General features: G+C 46.4%; 1 protein-coding gene across 1 annotated transcript in view; it reads right to left on the bottom strand.

Moving 5' to 3' along the window:
• The window catches only part of WFS1 (wolframin ER transmembrane glycoprotein), a 330,063-nt gene extending 308,268 nt beyond the window's left edge, over positions 1-21,795 (bottom strand). Inside the window, exon 1 of the mRNA XM_086964111.1 lies at positions 21,667-21,795. The gene's annotated coding sequence lies outside the window, so the exon portion shown is untranslated. The remainder of the gene's footprint in view (positions 1-21,666) is intronic.
• Between the last annotated feature and the right edge of the window lie 466 nt (positions 21,796-22,261).

The raw sequence follows: 22,261 nt of genomic DNA, 5'->3' as shown, positions 1-22,261 counted from the left end.
TTACAGAGGAACACTTATCCTATATAACAAATCCATCACTATTGTTTAAGTTTACCATTTTCAGATTGAGGCGCGCGGTCAGGGACCACTACCACACATACCCAGACGAACCACCAACACTTCGAGCCCCACAGATGCTGTTGATAAAGCCATCTCAACGTAAGTTGGTTACAAAATTGTACAGGGAAGTAAGGGAAGAGAGTGTCCCTGCGCCGGACAGAAGTCTAGCTCATTGGAACCAAAGTGTAACTTCTCAACTATCAGAGAAAGACTGGGAGCATATTTGTAGTCTGACCGGGGCCCTTACGCCTAACGGAAACTTGTGCATAATCCATTTCAAATACATCCACCAGTCCTACCACACCCCGGCCACGCTGCATGGATACGGCCTTAGGGGCACAAGTAATTGTAAACGATGTGGTCATCCTGGCGCTGACTTTCTTCAACTTGCATGGGGGTTTAGACGTGTCTTATTGTACTGGGAGGGTGTTTTGCAACGATTACAAGAGATGGCATGGACTACCTTACAGTGTACACCTACAGTCTGCCTATTATCTTTTCTGCCACAGTTGAGGGGAGCACTGGGAAAGTTTCTACGTATTGCACTACTGCTGGCTAAGCGCCATGTGGTTATGCACTGGGAAAGTGTTCTAGCCCTGACCATCAAATTGTGGATCAGGAACATGGTGTACTGCATCACTCTGTACACAAGGGGTCACAGCTTGGTTGTGAGGTTTGTTATTGTTATAATGCTTTTTGGAGCAGTACTATGCATATTATTTGAAAAATCAATAAAAAGAATTTTTTTTAAAACCTACAATAACAGTAAATATTAAGAAGGAACGCTGGTACGAGTACCTTTAAACTCACTTCGCATTACTCAGGGACACATAAAACATATGCCAGACTGGATTATTTCCTCAGCTCTACCCCACTGCAGGCATTCGCGCATGACAATGAGATCCTCACTGCATTCCTACCCAACCATTTCCCGGTTATGGCATCCTTTCAGTTTCCGCATGTACAGCAACCGCTCCAACAGTGGTGCCTGCGTGACACACTGTTACACCGGCAGTTCAGAATCGCTCAAATCAAAACAGCCATCACAAATTATCTCGCCCTCAACGCTAACTCGGACACGTCCCTAGTGACACAATGGTCTGCTCTTAAAGCAGTACTGCGAGCGGAATTTATTGCCATTTCAATGGCCGAAAATAAGGAACGTAGCCAGAAACGAGCTGAACTAACCAAGCGGGTCGCAGAGCTGGAGCAAATGCACCAGCGTACTGGAGCTGCTAGAGTCTGGCGTCAGTTTTGTGTAGAAAGAAAGCAACTAGCCATGTTGGCTCAGGATAAGGCGGAACACTCGGCTCTCCACCTTCGTCACTCATATTACACCGGGGGCGACCGGTGCGGCTGACTTTTAGCCCATAAACTACGGGAAGCGCGATTACGCCAGGGAGTTCAGGCCATAAGATGCCCAGGAGGCGAACTTACCTCAGAGGACGCAACCATAGCGGAAGCCTTCCGAGACTTCTACGCAGACTTATACTCTAAAAACTCTCTAGACGCCCTCCATAGTTCCGGCTTCCTGGAGGCTGCACAGATACCTGCGCTTACCCAGGCGCAAGCAGACCATCTCAACAGGGACATAGGTTCGGAAGAAGTTATTGAGGCAATCTCCCGCCTCCGGCTCGGTAAGTCACCGGGACCTGACGGCTATTCGTCAGCTTTTTATAAGACCTTTTGCGCTCAAGTCGCTCCCCTGCTACAGGGCCTGTTTAACACTTTTGCGCAAATGGGTACCATCCCCGGAGAAATGCTGGAAGCGTCTGTCATGGTCATCCTGAAGCCTGGGAAGGATAAAACCTTCTGTAGCGCATACCGACCAATCTCCCTCTTAAAAGTAGACATCAAGCTCTACACAAGTATACTAGCGACCCGCCTAGCGCCCTATATGCCACAACTAGTGGAACCAGACCAAGCGGGTTTGATACCACAAAGGCAAACCAGCGATAACACCAAAAGAGTCTTACACCTCATCGAAAAAGCCTCCCGCACACAGCGGGAATACATGCTGCTGGCCAACGATGCGGAGAAGGCCTTCGATAGGGTGCATTGGCCTTACTTAGAACAGGTCCTGATGCGATCTGGTTTCGGGGAAAAACTACGCATGCGAATACTGAACTGTTCTCGCTCCCCCAAAGCAACCGTTCGAGTAAATGGTCAGACGTCCTCCCGGTTCCCCATAAATAGGGGCACGAGGCAGGGGTGCCTGCTTTCCCCTCTCCTCTTTGCGCTGTATATGGAATGTATATGGAACCGCTCGCGCTGCAGATTAGGCAACACCCTCTCATATCTGGGATTACATTTAGCGGAGATGCTCATACCATCAGCCTATATGCAGACAACATCCTACTTTCCCTCTCTAACCCAATTCAGGTGCTGAGGGCACTCTTTATTGAACTACATGGCTTCACTCAGGCTTCGGGTTCAAGATTAACCAGTAGCTGCTTACAGAGAGCATTGAACACTGCTTGCTTTCAGTCTGCCAGGAATGTGGTGGATGTGATGGAGGCATTGATGATGTGGGTGAGAGCGGTGCTGACTGCACATGCTTCAAGGTTGCAGATATAGTAGCCTTATTAATATCAATACATCACAGTGGGTGCAAACTTTCACAGAAGATCGAATCCTGCCTTCAGTTACTAAGTTAGTGTGATGTAATCACCAAGATATTATTAATCAGAACGGTGCGTTTACAGAAGTGTTTCAGTTACAGAGAATGCTGCATTAGCTTGTGACTTTATATGTTGAATTGAATTAGGTTTGTCCTTTTAAGTAACACCTTTCAAGTAATACCTTAATTAAATATGGATTTGTATTTTATCATCTTTCATTGCCTTAAACGCATACATTAATGCGTATAAAATTTTGCTATAAATAAGTAAACTTATTTACACGTTTCAATGTGTGACCATATTTCGGTTGTTGAATAATAAATGTGAGATTTTTGTACCTGCCTACTGCAGGTAACATTGTTTGATAGTGTTGGCTTGTGAAAGGGAAAACAATAGTGATCCTGTAAATTCAAGGATCTAGAGAAGTAATTTCTAATGCTAAAGTCAAATAATCTTGTCTGGTGCAACATCCGTTTAGTGAGTCCTGCATGGACTGGATAACATGGACACTAAAAGAAATGTGGACTACTGATTATTATAACTTTCTCTGTGATAACAGCCCTGTTGATTTCACAAAATTTAGGAATAATTTACAAGACTGACTTCTAGAGGTAATGGCAATGCAACGCTACAATTGCAGCTGAACATACAAAAAAATGAAATCTGCATGAGAATTAAAAAAAACTGGTCAAGTGGTAGGTAGGTCACGGCTAACTAACGGCTAACTAACCAAAGTCTAATCAATGTCAGTCAAAACTTGGTTAATCTGACAGTATTACAAATTATCAACATGACAACTCTACTTTCCCTGCTCATTAGCTGAAAGCTTTGTTGGAGATATATATATCCGAGGTTAAAAAACAATCCTCTAGGGGGGGGCGTGGCTTGGACGGCAATGTGGATGGTCGTCTGAGTCCGTGAGCTCCGTTCCCCTGAGGCCAACTACGGCGAAAACAACCAGCCAAACTGATCCGATCCCGCATCGGAAACAAGAAACATGCGTGGGAAGATCTAAGCTATAAGAAGAGCCGTACAGCGAGTGGAATAAGAAGCGCACTCACAGAGTTTTGCTGAACTTCACACACGTCGGTGGCAGAAGTAAGTTTGGACACAAGATGGCGCCCAACAGGAGGTAAGGGGACCCCAACCCCCCGAGCCCACAACCCGAGCAAACCCGGCAAAGGCGGTGAGGAAAAGCAGACACAACTAGAGGCCACCCCCCCCCCCGGCCCCCCCAGCCCCCCCAGACCCCCAGGAAAACGCTCACCCAGGCACAGTCTCACCTGCGCCCCCCTCAGTGGGGAAAACACAAACGCAGCGCGAGCAGACGAGAAGGGCGGCGGAGCACAAAGGAGGGGGAGACACAGCAAATACCTACCCGATGAAGAAGCGAGTGTAGGGGGGGGGCAGAAACTGCGAATAACGACCTCCACCGGTAGAGACAACAAAAGCGAAACCAACTGCAAGGGCGCCGCTATTACCGGAAGCCACTGAACGGAAACAAAGAGCAGGAAGCGGAAACAAACCCAACGGAGTTGCAGTGCGCAAAGGGTAGCTGTAAAACCCCTGCCATACCCAGAGCAAACCCAGCAAGGCGAGCACACCCGATAGCAAAGAAGGAGGGCTAAAAGCGACAGAGTAACAAACAACGAGGGATGTGTGGCGCGAACCAAGCAGCGGCAGCGGGGGGCCGAACAGCATGATCCCGCAAGGCAAGCGGACCCACCCAACTAGTAGTGCCAATGTGCTCGAGCCATAGCAGCCCTTAACCAGCGGAGGCGACCGCACGGCAAAAAAAAAAAGGAATCCAAAGCCGCGAACTGCATGCAGGCAACAAGTAGCCGGGCTTGGCTGCGAACGAGACGAAGCAAGCGCTGGCAGGGGAAAAAGCCAAGACAAGGACCAGATACATCAGAGAGCCGAGCAGGTATAGTACAAACGTATGCGCTCTGGCCTCAAAAACGCTGACATCCACGCAGAAAGAAGGTCGACTGGGCAGTGTCCTAACAAGACGAGGCATCGGCAAAATGGCAGGCAACGATGGCGCGGGGAGGGAGGGGGGCGCGGGGAGCACATACATGGGGTACCTCCATTTCTTTTCTTCTATCTCTCTATCTATCACTCTTCCACACCTTTTCCTAGGAGCTGTCAGCGCAGGAATAAGTACAGCCACTCACATGTAAGCGAAGAACATGGGGGAGGCCAGCACAGTGAGGCACAGAGAGATCGCCAGATGCACAACACAGCAAATGACACACAACGACCAAACCAACCTCGCAACTGATATCAAGATAGTATCCCTGAATGTTAAAGGTCTTAATAACCCAATGAAGAGAAGGAAAGTCCTAGAATACCTGAAGAAGCTCAAAAGCGACATTTATGTACTGCAAGAAACCAGGCTAGAAGCTGAAGACATAGGGCGTCTCAAGGCTAGCTGGATAGGCGAGGTAATGGGATCACCAGCACAGAACAAAAAGAACGGGGTGGCAACACTAACTAGCAAGAAATCCGAGCTAACACTGGGGAATATGCAGGCGGACACCGAAGGTAGAATGCTAGTGACCAGCCTAAAGAGAGGCGAAGAAGCAATAAATGTGGCCAACATCTATGGCCCTAACACTGACGACAGGGCCTTCTGGGACAAGGTAGGAGTACAACTACACACATTACCACTAGACGAGCTTCTAGTAGTTGCAGGAGACATGAACCAGGTCCTGGACCCAGCCATTGATAGACACCCGCACAGACCTAGCCAAACATCACAAAAGGGCAATATCCTGAAGAACCTGTGCTCCAAACTAAATCTTAAAGACCCGTGGCGACTCCAAAACCCGGACGCCAGAGAATACAAATTTTACTCAAACCCACACAACTCCTACAGCAGAATAGACCACATCCTCATATCAGACACACACACCCACCTGATAGACCACACTGAGATTGGCCCATGTAGCATTTCAGACCACTCACACATCAGCCTAGTCCTATCAGGGAAACACAATGAGAAGCCAACTCGTAGATGGCGCTTCGACGATAACCTGCTTACCAACACGACAGCGAAGGCAGAGATTGAGACAGCAATAAGAGAATACCTGGCAATTAATGACACCCCCGAGACAGACAGGAACTCGCTCTGGGACGCCCTAAAAGCCACTATCAGGGGGACAATACTTGCCATCAAGGGAAGGCTGAATAAAGAAAGAAACAAAAAGATTGCAGAACTAGAAAAATAAATCAAAAACTTAGAGACAGGACACATAGCAAACCTAGAAGATAGGAACACCCTCACTACCCTAACTAAACTAAAATATGAACTGAACAAAATCCTGAGTGAAAGGGCGGGAACTTGGATAAACAAGTACAAAGCCATCAACCTGTGTACCGCAAACAAAGTAGGGAAAAATCTGGCATCTTACCTTAAGGGAAAACAGAAACAACACTCGATTGAGGCCATCAAAGACAGAAATAACAAATCCCAGACTGCAAACAAAGAGATACTTGAGGTCTTCAAAGACTTCTACGAACAACTCTATACGAGGGACGCCACCTTACGAGATGACGGATGCAAGGAACTCCTAGAACGCATACCCACACCAACACTAACAGACAAAGAGCGGGACATGCTTGACCTAAACATCACAGAGGACGAGATAGGGAGAGCCACAGCCAGTCTCAAAGATAACAGAGCACCGGGGCAAGATGGTTTCACTGCCGGGTTCTACAAACAGTACCTCCACATACTCAAGCCCACAATGACGGAAGTCTTCACGAACTGCGTCCAGAATGGACGGATGACACCGTCAATGGCGGAGGCCAACATAATAGTAATCCCAAAAGAGGGCAAGGACACACAGCAGGCAAAAAACTACAGACCAATCTCACTTATAAACGTAGATTGTAAAATCTATGCCAAAGTCCTCGCATCCCGGCTCAACGCACACCTACCCAAGCTCATACATTGTTCACAAGTAGGCTATCTTAAAAACCGCATGTCCCACGACAACACAAGGCTGCTCTGCCACATAATAAACCACTCCTCCAAGAGTAGCAATGCAGCTGTAATGATAGCCTTAGATGCTGAGAAGGCTTTCGACAGAGTGTCCTGGCCATTCCTAGACCAGTGCATGCAGAAATTCGGGCTCGGTCCCAACTACAGGAAGATGGTTTTAGCCCTTTACAAGGATCCCAAAGCACGAGTGGTAGTCAATGGGGGGGACATCAGACCTACTCCACCTTGAGCGCGGGACCCGGCAAGGGTGCCGCTCTCCCCAGCCCTGTTCCTTCTAGCGATAGAACCACTACTAAACATGATTAAAACCAACACCGACATAACGGGGATACCAGTGGAAGGGGAAACCTTCAAACTAGCGGCCTATGCAGACGACGTCCTAATAATCACCAAAACTCCAGAGAAATCAATCAAGGCCCTGATGGAAACGATAGAACAATACGCCCAGGTCTCGGGATACAAATTAAACAGGGAAAAATCAGAGTGCAAACCCTTAAACGTCCACACCACAAAGACAGTACTAGGTTCATCCGGCCTGACATGGCAAAAGAAACCAATCAGGTACCTGGGCCTCCTTTTTGAGAGGGACCTTAGATCCACACTAGAACAGAACGAACAAGCCATACTACGCAAAATAAAGGAAAGAGTAGAGGGATGGTCTCCCAAATTCACCACGTGGTGCGGGAGAGTGGAGGCGATCAAAATGATGCTCACGCCAATGGTGAATTACATGCTTAATATGCTTCCACTGGTAAACACAGAGGACTTCCACAAAAAATTGGACAAAATGCTTAACACCTTTCTGTGGAGAGGGAAGAAGCCTAGAATCAGCCTACAGAAACTTAGACTGACGAAAGACCTAGGAGGCCTAAACATAAACTTCAAAACATTTCAAAAAGCATGCCTAGCAAGACAGGGACTGTATTGGCTCACACCTAAACAAGACTATACCCCGGCCTGGCTCACACCAGAAAGAGGACTACTGAGAGGGATGGAACCCATAGCTCTGCTTACCGTCACCCGACACCCAGCAATCAAACACAACCCCATCCTAAGGAACACCAAGACAGCACTCTTAAGTGTAGATAAGCTACTGGGGACTAGCATAAAGAAAACACAGTTTGAGTCCATATGGCACAACCCCAGAATCAAATACAGAGACAAGACATTGAACATGCACTCATGGTACAAGCACGGCATTTCCACAGCAAGCCATCTACAAAAGCAGAGCGCACATGTTACTTTCGACACACTCAAAGAAGAACACAAACTAGACAGCATAGAATTGTACAACTTCCTGAAGATTAAGGTAGCAATAAGAAAAGCTAACCTGAACGGATTAACACTCTCAATCCTGCAATACGCCACTAACCTTAATAAACTAGGGCACCAAGTGGCGCACCTCTACAAAGCCCTGTGCCCCAAATCCACCAAACTCAACAACAAAGTCATGACCTTTTGGGGAACACTAGGGGGAAGAGTGCTAAGCAAGGAAGAGAAGGCTGATCTATGGAGATCCACATAAAGGAAAAAGGTTACGGCGACTTTAAACCAGACCAAATTCTGGCTGATGCACAAGGCATACTGGACCTCCGCCTGCCTAGCCTCCGTGGGAATCCGCGACAGCGATTCCTGCTGGAATTGCAACAAACAAAGGGGGGGATCTCACACACCTGCTCTTTCACTGCACCAAGGTTAGGAAGTTCTGGAACATAATCGAGAAACTGATAAACGACATCACAGGGGCCGCCATACAACTAGATTTTTACAGCCTAGCATTGGGGTTCACGTCTCCTTCAATCACAACCAAAGAAGACAGAGACCTCATTGACCTGCTGCTGACAGCAGCGGTAAAAACAGTTTTGAACAACTGGAAGGACACAGGGAAAGCCACGTCTAGAACATGGCTCAACTGGGTCACATTCCTGAGAGGGGAGGACACCATAACAGCAAAACACTCACCAAAGACACATGGACAGTCAAACATGTGGGAGTCCCTAGACAACTACCTATCCTCGCACAAACCCCGTAGGCAACACAGCCAGGTACCCAACCCGACAGGTGCCAACAGTGCCCAGCCCACTTGATAGTGCAAACCCCAAAAAGCCTGCGCTGCTCCTTCTCTCTCTCTTTCCTATCCACGGTCGGGGCGAGGGATCAAGAGTGACAATCGATGCAAGACAAGGGGACGGAGGACCCAAACGACAAGGTCGAGCTCGAACGACTGGCGGTCGGACTAACGCCAATAAGACTGAAAAGCTGAAATTGAAGCAGATCCGCCCCCACCACAATCCCCCGATCCCCCCCCACCGCCCCCCCCCCCCCCCCCCACGGGCGTTTCTTTTTCTCCTTTCTTTCCCCTTCTTTTTCTCTTCTTCCTCCCATGTATATGTTATGCTCCATGTAAATATATCTTTTTTCAATAAAAAATTACGGAAATTAAAAAAAAAAAATCATCTAGATAAATAATGGAATGAGAATACGTGCATTTTTTCGATAGTTTGATTAACGTTTACAGCTTTGGAGCGCATCGCATTGCTTTTATCTGTCGAAGTAAAAACAGAATAGCAGCGGTTTGCTCAACATTATACGGTAAACTATGAGGGGAGTTCCGAGGGCGTGGTGTGACCTCAAATAGCACAGAGAGTAGGCTGAAAGAAGTCATTCATTGCCAACGCACTTCGTGGGTATGCGTTTTGTTTATTCATTTTGTTTGAACTCTTAGAAAAGACAAAAACAATGTTTTAGCTGCCGAGAAATATTACAACATTAAGAAGCTTTACCGGTGTATATGTTCTATGATGTGAGAGGATGATGTATTTGCTAGTTGGTAAATCAGTGGTAACTCTAGATTTTACACATTTGAGGTGTATTTCGCTTTCATTTCAGCATGGCTATTCATTGAAATAGTATTGCAAGTACAACTATGAAATAGCTTCAGTTAACCATTCCCACTACTTCAACAATCACGGAACTAAACCAGATGGCAATACAGGAGACACTTATTACACCAATTTCTCGTTTGCTCAATCTTCCTTTTTCAAGATGGGGTGAGTTCACCAAGAAAGACGTGATTAATAACTTTCAATTTCAACAGCTCCTGGGTACAGCCTCTTTTTCGTTGGTGATCCTTACCGAGTTACACACTGTTCCAACCATCTCTTACTTTGAGGAACTTCACATTTATCATTTGCTACTGTCCATTTAGTCCTAAACATTGTCTCTGGTACTTTGTTATCTTCTAATGTGCTCGACGTCATAATACAGGTATTTTCCTGCGATATATTTTGGGTAATTATTTCCTACTCTTTGTGCTCCTGATTCCTGGCTGTCTAGCAACTTCTCTTGCTCCTCTGTTGGGACTGTCACTGCTTCTCGATGTGTCAATCTCCTCACCCCTTCTTTGGTTTCACTGTCAAAACGAACTGCGGGCCTGCTGAATCAGTGGATTTCCTTGGCTTTTTGATTGATACCATCTTATGCGAATTGTTGCAGAGAAACATCAGATTAGCATGCTAGAACTTTGAGAAGGCCTCAGCCCACGTCTGGATAATACAGTCTCTTTTTTAGGTCTGACGTAAACCAAGATTTTTATTTATTTAAGAAAAAAGATAATAATGTACACACATAGTGGCATTTTGCTCGGCCCTCTTCAGCCAAAAGGCTCCAACTCTGAATACTTCAATAATTTCGTTGAGACATTGTCAATCACATCTTGGATCAGCCTACAGAATTATTTTAGTCTCACCCTCCTTCCACTGGCTGTTTTGGTTGCTCCTTTCCCCAAATGGGATGCACCGGGGAGTAGTTAACATCAGAAAAGTATTGTCAAACATTGAATACATTTGTTATTGAAAAGAAAAGTACTCATCACACTTTTATTCATTTATCGCCTACTTCAAGGCTGCTCCTTCTTTTCTGTTCCTTAAAGCTCGATCAGAGGAACCTCTGCCCTGATGCTGGGATGCTACCCGCAACAGCCCAAAATCTCTCCATCTCTGCATGGGGCATCTACTGTTGTTAAACATACCCACTGGATTCCTCCAGCTGGATACAAATATCGGCAGAACCAGTCTTACTGAATCACAACGTGAGCCAGATATCTTGGCTCTGCCAATATTTGTTAAACGTGTCAAATCTGATGAAGGAGATTAATTTCCAAAATACAACGGTAAACACCTTTGATTACCAATGAACGGAGGTACGACCATTGAATATACACTCAAACTAGACATCCAATGCTGTAACCATGTAAAGAAAGTAAATAAAGTACTAAAACTTATGCTGTAGACTTGATGAAGATAATCTTCTCAGTCCTGATAATGGAATTTAATTTAAGGAAGACATTGATTAAAAAAAAAAATACCCAAATGAAGAAAGAAAAAAATATAGTGAAAATGACGAGTTACATAAACTGAAAGTGGATCAAAACTTTTTTTCTAAACACATAGGGGTCGATTACAAGAAAGTCGGATGCGCTACCGACCGGCATCATAGCGGAAGCGGGACACCAAAACAAGAAGTCGGAGTGAAATAAAGGATCAATTCTGGATATGTAGATAAGTATCCTTTAATAAGTCGAAGAGCTCAATAACATGTCATCCAGAAAGTTCAGCATCTCAGGAACAACTGTCCTTTACAAAAGATGCACAGTACCATGACATGTATAACATTCCATATTCTAGCATTAACTTAACTGGCACATGCACAAGGAAGGAACAACAGTACATTCAAGAAATGCAAACACAACACATCCCCCTTTCCTAATAATAAAAAAATAAATAAAAAAATAAATAGAAGGGAGAATATAAAAACACAAAATAGATTATAAAACATTGTATGATATAATTGGTACAACAAATAAGAGATGGTTTCTATTTCCTACCTATTATTCATAATGTAATCTTTAAGCCAAAAAGGCACCACCCTCTTCCTTGAGGAATGACGACATGAAGTTGAGTCTTCACTCTCAGAAACAGAACCCTCTTCTTGTGGAACCATAATTGACCCCTCAGAAACCTCACTAGAAGAATCCACACCACCACTAGAAGATGGAACGGTATTTTCCACCTCACTTATACTAGGACAATCAACCTCCTTTGGATTACCCAGTAACTCATCATTCTTAGAAGAACTTTCTACATCCAAATCCTCTGGTTTCCAAATAGTGTGAGAACTGCAAGGTTTACATTTCGCAATCCTATTAAAATTCCAAACCTTTAAAATTGTTAAGCTTAACAGACTTTCTTAAAACCTCCGCCACCTGAAAAGGCTCAGAGAATTGTGAATCACCTTTTTGAACCTTAAAGGGCTTCTTGACTCTGATCCAATCTCCAACCTCAATCTGAACCACTTTAGAACCATGCTTCAAATCATGATATTTTTTACTTTTATCATGCACTAGTTCCATACGTGCCTTAACCAATTCTCTAGACCAGGGGTACTCATAGTACGGCCCGCGGGCTGGTGGCGGCCCGGCAAGCCTGCCCTGGCGGCCCGCGGGCCTCGCAGACATCGTACCCGTGTTTTAAGAACACATTTTTAAAGAATGTCTGCAAACACTGACGGGTGCAGCAGCGACACTCAGAGAGACTCTGCTGCTCTGTGGGGGGGCGGGTGATTCAATCCAGCGATAGGCAGAGCAGCAGAGTCTCTCACACACACACAGCAGCACCCGAGCACTTCACATGTCTTTAGAAAGACCATTTGCATGTTAGTAAAGCTTTGTGAATTTCACCTCTTCTTAGGCCCCTGCAGCTCCGCTCTGTGGGCGCCGGGTGATTAATTCCAGTGATAGGCAGAGCGGAGCTGCAGGGGCCTAAGAAGAGGTGAAATTCACAAAGCTTTACTAACATGCAAATGGTCTTTCTAAAGATGTGTGAAGTGCTCGGGTGCGGCTGGAAGCGGGAAGCTGTCTCAGCCCTGGAAGACACAGTCTTAGCAGTCTACAAAAGGTGACATTTTACCACAGAGCTGCACTGCTCTAAATGTAATGCAGCTAATTCCTTCAGTATCGAGCGAAGGGCAGTTTCCGATATGGTGGTGGGGGTCATGCGCTTCTTCATCCTGCTTGGGAGTGCCCAAGAAGAGCATTTGTCTATGCTGCTTTTTGAGAGACATGCATTGATTTTAGCATTAGAATATAATGCATCATAGTGTGGCAAGGGTCTCGGAACACCTCAGGGTTCACAAGGTTGGTGGCACTCTGTATGGAGTGAGGGCACATAAGAGATGCTACTTCCAGAAAGTGAAATGAATCAAGATTAGCCACTGCTGAGAATTAGTCCTATTGAATAGGAGTTCATGGGGCAAGAGCATTCTGAAGTTAGTGAAACTCTTTACGTCAAGGGAGGTAGAGGGAGGGAGGGAGACAGAGGGAGAGGGAGAGGGAAGGAGACAGAGAAATGGAGACAGAGAAAGGGAGACAGACAGCGGGCGGAGGTCGACAGAGGGAGGGAGGCGGGGAGGGAAGCAGAAGTGAGGGAGTGGGGGGGAAGGGGAGTGAGTGAGGGAGTAAGGAAAGGTGAGTGAGGGAGGGAGTGAGGGAGGCAGAGGGAGGGAGGCGGAAGTGAGGGAAGGGGAGCGAGGGAGGTAGGGTAGAGGAGAGAGGGAGAGTGGGAAGGGGAGTGACGGAGGGAGTGAGGGAAGGGGAGTGAGGGAGGGTGAGAGGGAAGGGGAGAGAGGGAGAGTGGGAAGGAGAGTGAGGGAGAGGAGGAAGGGTAGTTAGGGAGAGGGGAGGAGAGAGGGAAGGAGAGAGAGGGAGACAGAGAGGGAGAGAGACCGTCAGAGTGAGGGAGAGAGAGTCAGAGTGGGTGAAAGAGAGGGAGACAGGGAGCGAGAGGGATGGAGGGAGGGAGACAGAGAGAGAGAGAGAGAGAGAGAGAGATATATAGAGGGAGTGTGACAGAGATAGAGGGAGGGATGGAAGGAGGAAGACACAGAGAGAGAGAGAAACAGATAGAGAGAGAAAGAGAGATGTGTGTATGCCGGGTCTGGTGGCTCAGTGGACGAAGGCGTCCGCTGCAGGGACCTGTGTTCAACCTCATGGACACAGTTTTTTGTTGTTGCTCTAGCCCCACCCCCTCCCCCTCAGACCCCGCCCCCACCGGTGCGGCCCTCGGACCCAAACCACAATGTAAATTTGGCCCCCGAGAGAAAGTTTGTGAGTACCCATGCTCTAGACCAAGGCTCCACATCACTAGAAAATAACCAAGCAGGAATAGTCTTAGAACGAGGATTTCTACCTTTCATTAACACAAATGGGGAAATACCAGTAGAATCATTATTAGTGATATGGTAATTCCAAACCACCTTCCCAATTTGTGTAGGCCAATCTAAATTATTACTTATTGACAACTGAATGGTATTCTTTAAAACTCTATTAAAACGCTCAACAACACCATTTCCACCTGGATTATAAAGTGATGTTGTCCTATGCTTAATACCTAACTTTTTAAAATACGCTTTCGCCCTTAAGGATAAAAACTGAACTCCATTATCTGTGAGGATGCAAGAAGGAATTCCCTCCGTAACAAAAGTCTCATCAAGAAAAGAAAGAACTGAATCTGTGACTGCCCTCTCGACAACCTTAACAACAGGCCATTTCGAAAAGAGATCCATAAGAACAATTAAAAAATTATGAGAACCATCATGCTCCTGAATAGGACCCATAATATCAACTGCTACACACTCACAAGGATGTTCAGGAAAAGCACACTCTAACATCGGAGGACGAAAGGTACGTAAAGTCTTATCTGCAGAAGCACAAATAACGCAACTCCTAACAACCTTTTCCGTCTGGGAATCACAACCTGGCCACCAAAACAAGTGTTTGACCAATGACTTAGATCTCACAATTCCTGGATGACCCTCGTGGCAGAGTTCAATAATCCCTTCACGTAATCCTAGAGGAGGGATTATCCTCTCACCTCTTAAAAGTGTTTCATGCGCCACAGAAAGTTCAGACCTAACCTTCCAAAAAGGTCTGATGGCATCATCCAACAAATCCTTTTTACTTCGCCAACCATTAACAGTAAATGAAATCACCTTTTGCAAATTATTATCTGTGGAATACTCCCTATTCCATTCCTCCTTACTGAAAGCTGAAAGACCCTCATGAACAAAAGCAACTTGTAACTCATTCCACTCATTATTGTCACACTCTTCCAACATGACTGGCATTCTGGATAAAAAGTCAGCAAGAACATTACTTTTGACTGGAACATAAACAATCTTGTAAATGAAATTTTGCAACCTCATTGAAATTCTAGCTAGCCTCGCTGAAGCATTGATTACACATTCTGTTGTTAAAATTTTCACCAAAGGTTTGTGATCACTACGCAATATACACATTTCCCCCCCCCAAACAAAAGATGTAAAATGTTCCAATGCCCAAGCACATGCTAAGGCTTCCCTTTCTTATATTGGGTACTTTTCTTCACAAGGGGACAAAGATCTTGAAGCGTAAGCGATCACTTTCTCCATGCCATTCTTATCCACTTAAACTAAAACAGCTCCAAGGCCTTTGTTACTAGCATCCGTCGCAATTATGCTCTCTAAAGATGGATCAAAACTATGGAGGGCAGTGGCCTTGGCAATAGCTAGCTTTATGTTTTTGAAATCTTCATCACAAGAATTAGACCACTCAAATTTTACATTTTTCTTTAGAAGTTGCCGAATATTATAGGTGACATTTGCAAAATTGGGAACATACTTTGAGCAAAATTCTGCCATCCCTAAAAATGACTTGATGTCATCCTTACACGTAGGAACAGGAGCCTCTGAAATAGCAGAAACTAAAGAGGGTTTAGGTCTCACGCCTTCTTCATCTATGATATGAGCAAGATATGTCACGCTCCCTTGTGCAAATTTGCACTTTGAATGCTCTACAGTAAGGCCTTTGCTTTCAAGAATGCTCAAAACTCTTTCTAACCTTGACAAATGCTCATTCTCATCATCCCCAAAAACAAGTATATCGTCTTGGAAAAATCTGACTCCCTTTTCCTCCTTAAAAAGCTGATACATTAATCGCTGGAAAACAGCGGCCGCCGAAGCTAGACCAAAAGGCATCCGCTTATAACGGAAGCAACCAAAAGGTGTTGCAAAGGATGTGAATTTCATTGATTCAGGACACAAGGAAATCTGATGATACGCCGACGATAGATCTATGGTCGAGAACCATCGTGCGTTGCCTAGACTAGACACCATTTCATTAATCTTAGGAAGTGGGAACTTGTCAACCACAATGTTATTATTTAGGTACCTTAAGTCTACACATAACCTAATTTTTCCGTTGCTCCGCCTCGCAACGACAATCGGAGAAACTCATTCGCTAGCTTCAATAGGCTCAATAATATTGGTAGATCTAACTTATCTAATTCTTTACTCACTTCATCTCTCACTAAGATGGGAACATTTCTACATTTATGTACCATAGGGCAAGCGTCTTCCTTAATTCTCACCCTCTGAGGCGGAAGCCGGAGGTTCTACTCCTCTTTTCTTTACTTGCTCTGGTACAGACTCAATTGCAGAGGGCAACGCTTATTTTAAATCGCGTCCCGAGAGACGCTTGCATTTTATTAGCGCTCGTTTTTAAAAAGCGGATTTCATCTAGGATCTTTGTTCCCTACCTTCCTCTACCTCCTGGGCCGCTCTCAGCTGAGTGTTGACGCTGAGAGCTGGTCCCGGGGAGGCGAGGGCTGTTTAGCGGCCATCTTGGGTGGGTAGGCGCGCCCTCGCGCTCTAGTCGCTATAAAAGAGACCCCTGTTTTTCCGCGTAGCGGACGCGGTAGCGGATGTGCCGGATGCCCGCCGGAGTCACGCCAGAGTCCAGCCCGTCTGCGCCCGTCCGCGCTGAGGACGCGCTGGACGGCTGGTCCCTGGACTCCGGTAAAATGTCATCCCCCCCTTGCAGCTACTCTCTTCGCGATCTGTTGGCTCTTAAACCTTGTAAAAAACGCTGCTCTCATTCTTACGAACCGGATGATTTCTTGCTCCCACTTCGTTGTGGCTGCTACCTGTCGTCAAGACCTCCCAACCCCGCCCCCATCTACCCTACCCCTGAACACCCCGTCACATCCAGTTCTAATTTAGTAGAAGTAGAGGGCATCTTGGTTAATGCCCGCTCCCTCATCAAGAACAAGGTTATGTTTAAGGAGATGGTACTGGACAGAACGCCCACTCTAGTGTTTGTGACCGAAACCTGGGCTAAGGACTCTTCCGACCCTGATCTAATAGAGGCTGTCCCGGAAGGTTACTGCCTGGCCAGACTTGATAGGCAGGGACGAGTGGGAGGGGGGATAGCGATCCTTTACAAAGATCACCTTCAATGCCACATAGTACCCATGACTGATTTTCCTGACAGTTTTCAAGCTCTTTATTTTACAATAAAGGAAGAGCAACGCTCCTTCTTTAACGGTATCTTAATTTACCGTCCCCCCGGCTCGAGAACCCACTTCACGCACCACCTTCTCCAATCTCTTGAACCCTATTTTGGCCAAGACAATTTCTCCATCCTGGGTGACTTTAACTACCACCTAGAACGGCACGACCTCTCTGACACCTCCTGTCTCACTGAGGCCTTAGAATCTTGCGGGCTTACGCAACGTGTCACGGGAGCCACTCATCGTGCAGGACACACTCTGGATGGCATCTTTTCCAATGACCCCCGTCTGACTACCAAGGATCCGATCCATCTTTCCTGGTCTGACCATCTGGCGGTCCCTTTCCTTCTGAAACACCACAGGGTGAACTCCCGTAAACTAGGGAACCATACAATAGAGACTACTAGAAACTTCAGGAATATTAATAGTAACTCCTTCGTGCCTTGGGCTGCAAGCCTTGCTATCACTGGCCTAGATAGCGTACAGACTGCAGTCGCTCACTTTGAACAGGTCACTACTGAGGCCCTAAATCAACTAGCCCCAGAACAATCCCGGCGCCGCGCTAGAAAGAGACCTTCTGCCCCCTGGTTCTCCGACTCCCTTAGGCTTCTTAGGCAAGAAGTGAGGAGAAAGGAGAGGCTATGGCATGCTAGTTGGGACTTCAAGAACAAGGAAGCTCATCGACTTCTTGTTAAAAAATACAAAGCTGAAATTGTGCAGGCTAAACAAGAATACTTTGTGACCGCGACCTCCACGCTCTCCTCCCCGAAGGAACTCTTTAAAACTGTTGACTCCCTGGTCAGATTGCAAGCCCCTGACCCTGTCATCCCTTCACAGGATCTCTGTGATAAGATCGCCTCCTTCTTCCACTCTAAAATTCAGGATATCCACCTAGCCCTCGAGGAACAAAGAGCTGTTCTCAGTGCATCTACACCCAAGGTAGAGACGAGTTCGATCATCACTGAAATCTCCCCACCATGCACTCTGGACGCTTTTCCCCCGCTGGCCTTGCAAGATCTTGAGCTACTGTTAGCCAAGACGAAGTCTGGTTCACCTTTGGATACCTGCCCACTGAAAGTCATCAAGCAGTGTAGGGAGACCCTCTTACCACCGCTGCTAGAGATAATGAATCTAGCCATTAGAGATGGCATTTTCCCTGCAGAGTGGAAGAAGGCGGTAGTAAAACCCCTGCTGAAAAAGGCCTCTCTCGATCCGGGGGTCCTAAAAAACTTCCGGCCGATTTTCCTGCTCCCTGCTCCTACGAAGATGCTTGAGACACATCTTAACAAGCATCTTGCCGCCTTTGTGGAAAGCTCAGGATGCTTAGACTCCTCCCAGCATGGATTCAGGAAAGAATTCAGCACCGAGTCAGCCCTCACCATCGTGCTTGACAAGATCCGCACGACAGTAGATGAGGGCCAGACCTCTCTCCTGGTCCTGCTAGATCTAACTGCGGCTTTCGACACCCTCTCCCCCCCAGTACTTACATCGTGGCTGAGGGAGGTGGGGGTGAAGAACGCAGCTCTGGATCTCTTGACCTCCTTCCTCACGGGGAGGGAACAAAGAGTCAAGCTAGGGGAGTTTCTATCTCCATCCCGTCCTGTGCTATGTGGGGTTCCTCAAGGGTCAGCACTCAGCCCGACCCTTTTTAATATCTATGTTACCCCACTAGCCAAATTAATAAGATCATTCGGGATGGAGGTAGTCTCGTACGCAGACGACACTCAAATCCTCGTCTCTCTTCCCCATTCAGATGAACTAATCGCCTCCAAGTTTAGATCTTGCATGGAGGCGGTTGGTAAATGGATGATCCAGAACTCTCTGAAACTGAATGGGGAGAAGACGGAGGTGATGGTGTTTGGGGGGAAAGAAAACATCTGGTCAGCCAATTGGTGGCCTGACTCTCTTGGAACATGCCCTTCCCCCACATCTTCTGCTAAAAATCTCGGGGTGCTAATAGACCCTGCCCTTGACTTAGGCAGCCAGGTGAGCAGAACCGTTTCCACCTGTTGGGGCCTGATTCACACCCTACGAAGGGTCAGGAAATATCTTTCCCTCCAGGCAAGAAAACAAATAGCTGTTGCTCTTATCGGCTCGCGTCTGGACTATTGTAACGCGCTGTATGCTGGACTTAATAAAGGACAGCTGCAGCGCTTACAGGTAGTCCAAAACGCCATAGCCAGATTTGTCCTGGATATTCCCAGACGCTCTTCGGCCACTGCAGCCAGGAAAACGCTGCATTGGCTGCCGGTAGAATATCGTATCCGGTTTAAGGTCCTATGTATGACCTACAGAGCCATCGCCAAAAAGAGCGACACTGGAATAGGATCCATCATCTCCCACTATGTCCCCCGAAGGAACTTGCGCTCCTCTGGGAAACTGCTTCTGGCAGCCCCCCGTGTACGAAGAGCCAAATGGGGCGGCAGAGCCTTCTCCACCCTTGCCCCTAAGTGGTGGAACGAACTTCCTCTGGATCTGAGATCTCTCCCGTCCCTACAGAACTTCCGCACCGCCTTAAAAACCCTTCTCTTCCAGCAAGCATATGTTTAGGGTCTTATGTCCTTTCCTGATCATTCTCTGATCTTCTGCTAGGCGCCTTGATACCTGCGGGTTATTGTTTTGCGCATTATAAATTTTCTTTCAATTCAATTCAATTCAATTATGATCTTGTGCTCAAACCCAATTAAATTTCCCAAATTTTTACTAAAAACCTTCTGCTCTTCGAATCCCGTCGCCAGTGAAATAAAGGATCAATTCTGGATATGTAGATAAGTATCCTTTAATAAGTCGAAGAGCTCAATAACATGTCATCCAGCAAGTTCAGCATCTCAGGAACAACTGTCCTTTACAAAAGATGCACAGTACCATGACATGTATAACATTCCATATTCTAGCATTAACTTAACTGGCACATGCACAACAAGGAAGGAACAACAGTACATTCAAGAAATGCAAACACAACACGGAGGTCCTGCTTCCTAGATTACGATCTGATTGCTGGGTTGGCGGCCGTATCCTGTATTTTTTCCACTGCGGCTGGTGCTGCCGTGGCAGCACATGCTGCAATGGAAAAATGCAGAGTTTACACATCCCTGCAACGTGTGGCAGGCACCATGTGATGCCTGCCACACAGTACAGGGATGTTTAGGGGGACACCACAAGTGCCCACCAGGCCCCATAGGGGACGGCCAGGGGGAAACAGGGGCCTGCTACGGGCCCCCAAAATCACTTTACGACTGCCTTTTCATGGCAGGTGTACCGCCATGAAAGGGCAGGTGGAAAGGGAAATTGTAATTCCGACAGCAGAGCAGAGGCTGTCTCCGCTGGCATGTGTGGATAATATTTCCAATGGCCGCCCTGATGGGCTCCGTGAACCCGTCGGAGTAGCGGCATTCCCCCGCCCGCAGGTTTCCCTCCGATCGCCAGTCTCGTAATACGGCGGTTGGGGCGGAAAGCCTACGACGAGCTGTCAGATGGCTTTCCACACAACCTCATAATGAGCCCCATAGTTTTAAGTTCCTTATGTAAGGACTAGTAAACATTTGCGGCACATACTTTTGTGGCGTGAATGACCCACTCAATAATTTACATGACTAACCCTAACAATGCTATACAATTATAAGCTCTACGTGGGAAGGAGGGTAAGACCCGGAGAAGATTATGAACAGCACTGCTAATCAATAAATGAATACTGACTTTGGAAAAAAGTTCAACAGCCAGATTTTTGTCACAGCCAAACGGGAATCACAATGGCATTCTTGTGTGTTACAGGAACTGAAACAAAACAATTTATGCTTGCAACACATCCAAGCGAAATGCAGCACTCTACAACTGTTCTCTTTTGGGCAGGGGATGCAAGGAAGAGGTTTTTTTTTTTTAAGTCTCTTTATGTAACCTATTTACAAACAGTGCTCTGAAAAATCTTCGTTTTAGGAGGAAAAAAGGGTTTGCAATTTCTGAGCTTCTTCGATAATCAATCTAGTGCCTTACTCGCGTGCTCATCTGTCTTTCACGCCTCTGGAAAAGTATAGGCTTTTAAGGTCACGCCCCTTTTAGAACACTTCCAATACACACACTTTTATAATTCCATTTAAAGCCCAGTTTCTTTATACAAACAGAAAGTGAAACTGATGTCAGTAATACACAACTTGCTGCAAAAGGCAAAAATTGCACAAGTGGCAGCGAAGGGATTCTACGGCAATATGTAGGCCTAGTGCTTACAGTGTTTGGGCTGCGAAGGGCACACTGCAGCAGCAACATAATCGTAAATATATTTAGAACTGTAAACGGCTGCGGTACAGAGACTTACAGCAACTGTAAAAAGAGGGGCAAGTGTGGATCGTACACTCACATAGATGACAGGAGTACAATCAACGTATTTGCAAGCAGCAGGTAGGATAAGAGCAGATGTTCGGTCCTTGCAACTACATTTCGCACTGTGACTACTCCGGCTGTCACAGCCAGTGGCAAGTACACACCTAAACCCAGAGAGAGCTAGGTCTCTGCAGAGTACAAGTAGAATCTAGCAGAAAAGCTGCCGTTCGCAGGGAGAAAGAGTAGCAACTGATACTGCCTGGTAGAGTATGTTTCGTACCTTACAGAGACCGGAGTGTCAGGCAATGCAGAGAGGCTGACGTCGCAGCTCTGTGCGCATCTGTGGAACGCTCTGTCAGCTGCTAAGCCTATCTCGCACAGAACACGCCCGCACTAGCCATCCGACAGAAGTAAACATGAAGAAAGGACTGCGGAAGACGTTCACTCTGAGCGAGGCAACTAAAGCTACGGTCATCAAATGTTATTCCTAGTTTTCTTGTCTTGAGCAGCGTTCTGAGTTAGGGCAGCACTTACTGTTGCCTATTATCTCTTTCGTATTCACAATCAATTAAGTTCCAAACCATTACTTTTTATTTTACATAGATGCATGTTTGTTGTTTCCAAAGTTAAACAGTCATATTTAAAGCATTATTCTGATGGAAGAATTATAATCAATATCACGGATAAAGATATTTAAAGTCAGTCGTCACTCACCTGCTGTTTTCTCAGACTGTAAAATAAAGTGCCCATTCGAAGATGGCCGACTAACTTTCTCGTGTTATGCGCCTCACTTATCTTTGAACTTCACTGTGTGTAGTGGCGCATGCTTGCAGCTTGAGAAAGGCGTGTCCTGAGAAGAGGGTGTCATTTTTATG

Source organism: Lissotriton vulgaris, chromosome 3_2 (assembly GCF_964263255.1).
Source record: "Lissotriton vulgaris chromosome 3_2, aLisVul1.2, whole genome shotgun sequence".
NCBI lineage: Eukaryota > Metazoa > Chordata > Amphibia > Caudata > Salamandridae > Lissotriton > Lissotriton vulgaris.
This window is presented reverse-complemented; position numbering and strand designations above follow the sequence as displayed.